The sequence below is a fragment of the Dipodomys ordii genome, unplaced genomic scaffold (genome assembly GCF_000151885.1).
Source record: "Dipodomys ordii isolate 6190 unplaced genomic scaffold, Dord_2.0 Scaffold172, whole genome shotgun sequence".
NCBI lineage: Eukaryota > Metazoa > Chordata > Mammalia > Rodentia > Heteromyidae > Dipodomys > Dipodomys ordii.
Window position 1 is genome coordinate 1,069,748 of NW_012267388.1, and position 8,101 is coordinate 1,077,848.

An 8,101-nucleotide genomic window follows, 5' to 3' on the forward strand; every position below is an offset into this window, starting at 1 on the left:
CCACCTTTTGCTGGTGAAGGTGTTGCCAGTGTTTTGCCTAGACAAAACCAACAGAAGTTAAAGGTCTTCCTAGAGGCGTTCTTCAGTAAGAAGCGTGTATCTTAGACAGGGCTGAGCTCTAGGAGAAGCATCTCTTCCACTGCCTCAGTGGGGTGGGCAATTGCCCTCTTTACCTACTGCAAGTTTCTTAATCTCTAGAAGTGGGAAGTATCCTGGGGTATTCATGGGGCCAATCTAATAACATAAGTTCTTAGAAGCAGAGAATTCTATCTGTAGTTAGAGGGGGACATGACAACAGAAAGAGATAGATGCTATGTTGCCAGTTTTGATGATAGAAAGAGCTTGGCCCATGAATCCAGGCAGCTTTTAAACACTAGAAAATACGGAGAAATGATTTTCCCTAATAGCTTCCAGAAGGGAGTAAGGCCTCCAGAGAGGAAGGGAGGCCTCTTGAAAGGGAAAGCTATGTGGGTCTTCAGAAAGGGAGGTCTTGAGATAATTTTAGCCCAGGTGAGACCCTAGGACAGATTTGTCACTTAAAGACATAACAAAATGAAATGTATTCTCTTTTTAAGCTAAGTCCATAGTAGTTTGTTAAGACAGCAATAAAAAAATGTGAAAAATAAGAATTTTTAAATCTTGCTTAACTTTTAGTAGTAATTTGTTATGATAGCAATAAAAAACAAAGATAGAGAAAATAAACATTTTAAGCCTTGTTTAAATTTTACCCAGAGGATCTCAAAATAGTGCACATTTTATTAACTCAGGTTGAAAGGTTTGGATGGTATGACTGTCCTTGGAGTCCTTTGATGAGTTAATATATCCACTGGACAAGAGCCAATGGCACTATTTTTCAGGAACTTGTTTGATTGTAGAGTTCAACACCCAAATGACTCTAACTTCTCTTCCACAAAACAGAACAAGAAAGACTGTTTTCATCAGAAAATAGGCAAAATTTCATGAGAGAAGCTATGTCTCTGATGCCAAGCTGCAGATTGTGAGGTTATATTTATTACTAATTTTGTCCCTGGTATGATTAATTAACCTCATCTTTCATGAAAATTTTAAATTCTGATACTAATAGGAGGTTAAGTAAAAACTTTTAAAAACTTAAGTAAAAGCTTTTTTTTTGTGGTAGTACCTTGTGTATTTTTAAGGCAACATACATGGGAATAGTCGTAAACTAATAAACTACTAGTTTCTTATGTATTTTTAAGGCTGCATTTGAACTGCTGTTAACTTTTCTGCCTTCATTACAGACAGTATAATCATCTGGCTTATAATTCATCTTCTTTCTTTCCCTTCCCTGGACAAAAACAGAAAGAAGTTCTGCTGGGAATTAGAACTGTTATCAGGCTCAAAACATTTAATTAAACAATTCATTTGATGACTTCTAATCATGTTGAATTAATCTCCTTAATTCTGCCTTTCTATTAGTCAGGGAAGGCTATGCTATGCTATAATATATTCTCTGTGACTACACACAACAAAAATTCTCTCTCAAAGTCTACAATCTTCCTAAATCAAGTTTCCATGTGTGGTTAGTGAAAAAATAAACCAGGTTTACTCCAAAATATGACTTGACATTTCATGCTGAAGCCTCTGTGTGTGTCTAGGCAAGACAAGAAAAAGAAGTAGGCTTTTTAAAGACATCAGCCTTTATATTCTCGGGTTCCTACCTGTCATTGAAGAGGAGGGTAAGAATGTAGTCAAGAATTTTATATATATATATATATATATTATATATATATATATATATGTTCTACAAAATTAAGAAAAGAGAAGGAAGGGGTGAGTTTAGGAGGGATGACTGAGAATGTTGAAAGGGGTGACACTGATCAATATGCATTGTATTCATAAAATGCTTTGTTGAATGGCAACTCCTTTGTACAACTATTTAACAATAGTGAAAGAGTTAACCAATTTAAATTGGTTAACTTTGTAGAAAATCTCAAATATATGAAAGGAAAAGAAAAATTATTACAAAGTGGGAAAGTTAGAAGAAAACTAAGCCTATGCACTATTCAGAAGAGGATCTAATGAGGAACTGAACACTATTCCTAATTTCACTTGGTAAATGCATAAATCAATAAATGAATGAATTTACTTCAAAGTAACTTAAATAAACATCTTCATGTTGTTTCTTTTCCTACGAAATAAGGATATTTTTAATACATTTAGATCTTATTCCTTTTCTAAAATTCTAGTAATTATAGAATGGTAGCTACCCACAATTCAGTGTGAATAATCCTAATAATTCATTGGAAGTGATTATTCTCAAAGTATGTTCTGAAGCACTTATAGAGATTCTATGAAATCAAAATTATTCATGAGTAAAAGATCTGTTCCCAGTAAAATAAGAGGATTGGTTTTAATGCAATGTAGTATAGAAGCTGTAGAGTGAAAGAACTCTTTAAAAAGGATGAGATGATTGCTGGGTACTGGTAGCTCATGCTTGTAATCCTAGCCACTCAGGAGGCTGAGATTTAAGGATCACAGTTTGAGGCCAGGCAGGCAGGAAAGTCCATGAGACTTTTATCTGTAATTAACCAGGAAAAATCAGCCTTGAGAGAAAAAAAATAAGTTCAAGGGTTTATATAAAAAATAAAAGTGTCAGGTTGGGAATGTGGTTCAGTGGTAGTGTGCTTGCCTAGCATGCATGAAACCCTGGGTTTGATTCCTTAGTACCACATAAGCTGAAAAGGCCGAAAGTGGTGCCGTGACTCAAGTGGTAGAGTGCTAGCTTAGAGCACAGAGAGGCTCAGGGACAGTGCCCAGGCCCTGAGTTCAAGGTGCAGGACCAACAAAAAAATAAGGGGCTGGGAAGGTGGCTCAGTGGTAGAGCGCTTGCCTTGCATGCCTAAGGCCCTGGGTTCGTTTCCTCAGTACCACATAAGCAAAAAGAAAAAAGCCGGAAGTGGCGCTGTGGCTCAAGTGGTAGAACACTAGCCTTGAGCTAAAGAGCTGAGGGACAGTGCCCAGGCCCAGAGTTCAGGCCCCATAACCAGACCCCAAAAATAAAAAAAATAAAAAATAAAGAAGTGTCAGGTTTTGGGGTAGCACCAGTGAGGGTTATCCTTGATGATTGGAAAGCCTCTTAATGTTGTCCCCTTTCTGACTATGCATCTGTGGGAAGCCAGACTTTCTTCATATACTTTAACCAAAGCAACATGTGGAGACAGATTGAATGATGTGCCACTTATGAAAGTCCAGCTGTGTTCTATGAAGCAAGATCTACAAAGATTTTTAGAAAAATGTAAAACAATGCCACTCTTCTCACAATATTTTTGAAAAATGAGATTTTTTTTATAAAAATAAGCTATTTATGTTAGTATGACTTATTAATTTTAAATGAAGTAACAAATATGTGTATTACTTTTAATGTGTAATATGGTATATATTAGTGTTTGATCTAATAACTTTTTTCACATTATGGCATATATCTAGGTATAACATACAAAGACTACTTGAATTCTTCAATGATGATCAACATTGTAAAAATACATATATTATACATATATAATATATACACATGCATACAATAAATATATAGATATATTACATCTGGATCATTTTTTATCCATCAGGAAGAATAATTTAATATCATTTATAGGAAATGAATGGATCTGGATAAAATTAAGTAAAATAAATGAGGGTCAGAGACGAAGGACCCATTTTTTTTCTTTCATATGTGGAAGTGATACATGAAATATAATTGTATGTGCAAACTGTTTCATTTGAATGCCTAGATACACATTCAAAATGACTACAGCATGGTATATGCAAGGGTATGTTGTTATGGTGCAACTCTTTTGGACAATGAACTGACAGTTTAGTGAAACAAATGCTAGGGAGCTGAGACAGGTTTTTTTCTGGGCGGGAGGAGGACTCATGAAATTGGGAACAGAAGAATTGAGAGAAAAATAGTAAGTCTATGCAGTCATAGTACTCTATGTACATATGTGGAACCTGTAACTTGAGGGATGGGTGGAATTGGAATACATGAGGGCAGGGGGTAGAGAATGATGGAAGAGATCACTTTGAGCATGATGTATTGCACTTATTAACTGACATCTTGAATTGAAGCCCCTTTGTGCAAACTACTTAATGATAATAAAAAATAACACTTTGTTTATAAACCCACACACTGAAGGGAATAATTTAATAACAGTATTCCAATTCTTGAATGTAGAATAATTTTCAGAATGTCTCATAAGATGTGATAATGCATTTACTTCTTTTCTACTAAGAAAACTACGATTCTGTTGGGGTTGAAGCTTCTTTTCTGATAAGTCAGTTTGAACTCATGGAACAAAATTGATGCAACTGGAAATTACTGGATGGAGATTTATTTGGGGAGGCTCTTGGAGAAGGGTAAGGGTGAGCTTGTTTTCTTATTCTAATTTGGCTTATTTTTACTCGTTTTGATACTCATCCTTCTACATGGGGCTGTGATATACTACCTTGAACTCAGAATACATACTACAGGTGTGAGGACAACTCTCTCTCTCTCTCTCTCTCTCTCTCTCTCTCTCTCTCTCTCTCTCTCCTCTCAGTGGTCTTGGGGCTTAATTCAGGGCCTGAACATTTTTACTCAAGGCTAGCACTCTACCACTTTGAGCTACAGCTCTACTTCTGGTTTTCTGGTAGTTAATTGGACATAAGAGTCTCATGAACTTTCCTGCCTGGGCTGCCTTGAAACCATGATCCTCAGATCTCAGCCTCCTGAGTAGCTAGAATTACAGGTGTAAGCCACCAGCATCTGCAAAGACTATATTTTGAGGAGGAAAAATAGAAACAGCTTTGGCTTTTGATAGTATCAAACTAACATAACAATCTGGATCTACTCCATATATTTTTTATATTACAGAATATAAATTTTGTGTTGCTTGAATGAATTCCCTGGTGTTTATAATTTTTAAAAAATGAATCTATGTATATTATCTCACTTATATGATATGAATGAGAAAGTCTATTTATTTATTTGACTCATATTGGAACTCAGGGCCTCCCATTTGCTGGTTTTGCTTGCTGGTTTGTTTACTCAGCTGGTATGCTACCATTTTGGCCATGCCTCCGGCCTGGTCTTTTGCTGATTACTTAGACATGCAGTCTTATAGATAACTTTTTCTTCCTGCGCTGGCTTCAAATTCTGAATCTCTGGATCTCAGTCTTATGAGTAGTTGGGATTACATGTAGTAATTATTGATGCCCAGCTGAGAAAGTTGTTACAATTTCTTTATTATTAATTAGAAGACTGAGGGCCAGAGAGCTTGAATGAACCACCTGGGCTAGTATATAAAACATAACAGATTGGATGAATTGAATCAGAAATTTGTCAGAATTCTGGAAGATGGAAGTCGAAATTCAAGATGGCTATAGTTTTTGTTCCTTCCATAGGCTAAAAGGGAGAATCTGTTTGTGTATCTCTCTCCTAGTTTCTGGCAAGTTGTTATAGTTTTGGCATTTCTCTGCTTGCAGTCACTTCAACCAAGTCTTTTGTTATAGTCATGTGTGTTCTGTTTGTAAACCTCTGCATCTGTGTCTCTTTTTAAAAAGAAGATCTACATATGGGATCAAAGGCCCAACTAATGAAAGATTTTCACTTTATTAGCAGCTTTTGCAGACTGAATCTCCAACTTACATCATATTCTATTACTGTTGGGACTCTAATATGTATTTTGGGGGGGAGGGTTATAATTCAATCTGTAACAATATCCAAAGTCACATAGCTACTAATTACAATTATTTATACCCCAGTCTTCACTTCCAGTTTAATTCATTGTTTCTCAAAGTCCCTTGAACCTGCATACATAGGTGCTCATGTCCAGAGTCCTTGGGACTTTCACTCCTCAATCATAAACTTGGGAGCATGAGAAATGTAATTTTATCTCTTAATTTATTTTTGTGATAAAGTTTATGAAGATCAACACATGTAGAGATTTATGTGAGACCACCACCATAAACAGGAGATGGAATAAGTTCCATTATCCAACCCCTACCCCAATGTCTCTCATGTGACACTTCTAAACCATCAATCTACTTTCCATTACTATAAGTTTTACTTTTTGTCCAGGATATAAATAAATGAACATTTTGAGAGCAGCATCTTCATTCTCCTCATAATGCCTTTGAGACTCATTCATATAAGTTGGCACATGAATTGTATGCCGTTGTGTGAATTACCAGGTTGGCTTATCAGTTACAGGACTTTCGTGCAATTATAAATGTATCTCCTTTATATTTTTTATGTATAGGGCTATATAAAATTAAAACTTCATTTCCCCAGGGCAAATATCTAGAAGTAAGATTATTATGTCTAAATGAGTATGAAACTACCAAATTGTTTTTCAGATATTTTTTACCATTTGCCCTTGAATTTTGTTGTTTTTGTGTTGCTGTTGTTGTTGTTGTTTCTTTCTTTTGTGTCAGTTATGGGGATTGAACTATGGACCTGGGCACTGTACCTGAGCCCTTCAGCTCAAAGTGAGCACTCTACTACTTGAGCCACAACACCACTTCTGGTTTTCTGGTGGTTAATTAGAGATAGGAGTCTCACGAACTTTCCTGCCTGGGCTGGCTTTGAATCACAAACCTCAATCTCAGCCTCCTGAGTAGTTAGGATTACAGTAATGAGACATGGGTGCCGGGCTGAATTTTATTTATTTATTTATTTATTTTTGTCGTTTGTGGGGCCTGAACTCTGGGCCTGGGCGCTGTCCCTCAGCTCTTCAGCTCAATGCTAGCGCTCTGTCACTTGAGCTACAGCGCCACTTCTGGTTTTCTGAGTGGTTTAATGGAGATAAGAGTTTCACAGACTTTCCTGCCTGGTCTGGCTTTGAACCTGGATCCTCAGATCTTAGCCTCCTGAGTAACTGGGACTACAGGCATGAGCCACCAGCGCCCAGCCATCCTAAGAGATTTTTAGTCATAAAGATACCTATATAATGACTCCAGTACTTCAAAGAAAGATCTAACAACTATTAATGACAAGATAACTGGAAAAAGATCTGAATCTTTTACTAAGGGAACAGATACTTTGGATACCACATAAGATATTCTGTTTGTTTGTTTTGTGCTGGTCCTGAACTCAGGGCCATGCACTTTTGCTTGGCTTTTTTATTTAAACTGGTGCTCTGCCAACTTGTGTCACATCTCCAAGTGGAGATGCTTTTTTGCTGCAATAAGAGTCTCCCAGATTTTTCTGCCCAGGCTGACTTTGAACCACAATTCTCAGATCTCAGCCTCCTGAACAGCTAGGATGATAGGCATGAGCCACCAGTATCTGGTTTACATCAAATAAGTATCAATCCATGTATGGAAATCTTTGTTTGTTCGTTTTGCTGTTTGTTTTTTTTTTACCATGTTCATCCTATGACAAGAATGTAAATATTTATAAACAATCTGCTTTCACATCTAATACTAATGTGTTCTTTATTACCAAAATGCTTATTAGAGCATTTTAAAAATATACCATCTTAAATACACAGAGAGTGAAAATAACTATAAATAGTCATGCTAAATAATTAATCTAGAATTTTCTCTGCAAGCATATATTATTTATAAAAACCGCCTCAGGTATATTTTTATAATTTCCTTAAGCAAACAGAATAAAAACTGATTCAAGATCTACACCAATATAAGCATAATATCATACTAATCATTGGTCTTTAGCCTTTTTTAGACTGCCATTTGTCTCTGTTCTGTGGGATACTGTGAATCAGTACTAAATATAGTAATAGAATTGACCAGGTTAAGTCATAGCAAATATCTTAGACTTTATACATAGTATTAGACTAACACTGACTTTAGCAATATCATTGAGCCAGCTAAAGTCAAGAAAATAATCTGAAGCCCTGAGCATACTCTTTGGGTAATATTGTTTTCTACCCATATTATTAGAATCACTTTAGTACTGTGCACACTCTGCAAAATAATTAGTTAATGGGGTGTAAAGTAATTGAACATGAATGGTGTCTTTAAACTATTTTCCCTATGAATCAGCTAGTATGCTTGCTAAAAAACAAACTGAAGGTCTTACAGATTGTATTGAGACTGAGAAATGCAACTTGAAAATGGGTCATTAAGGGAAACTCTAGCA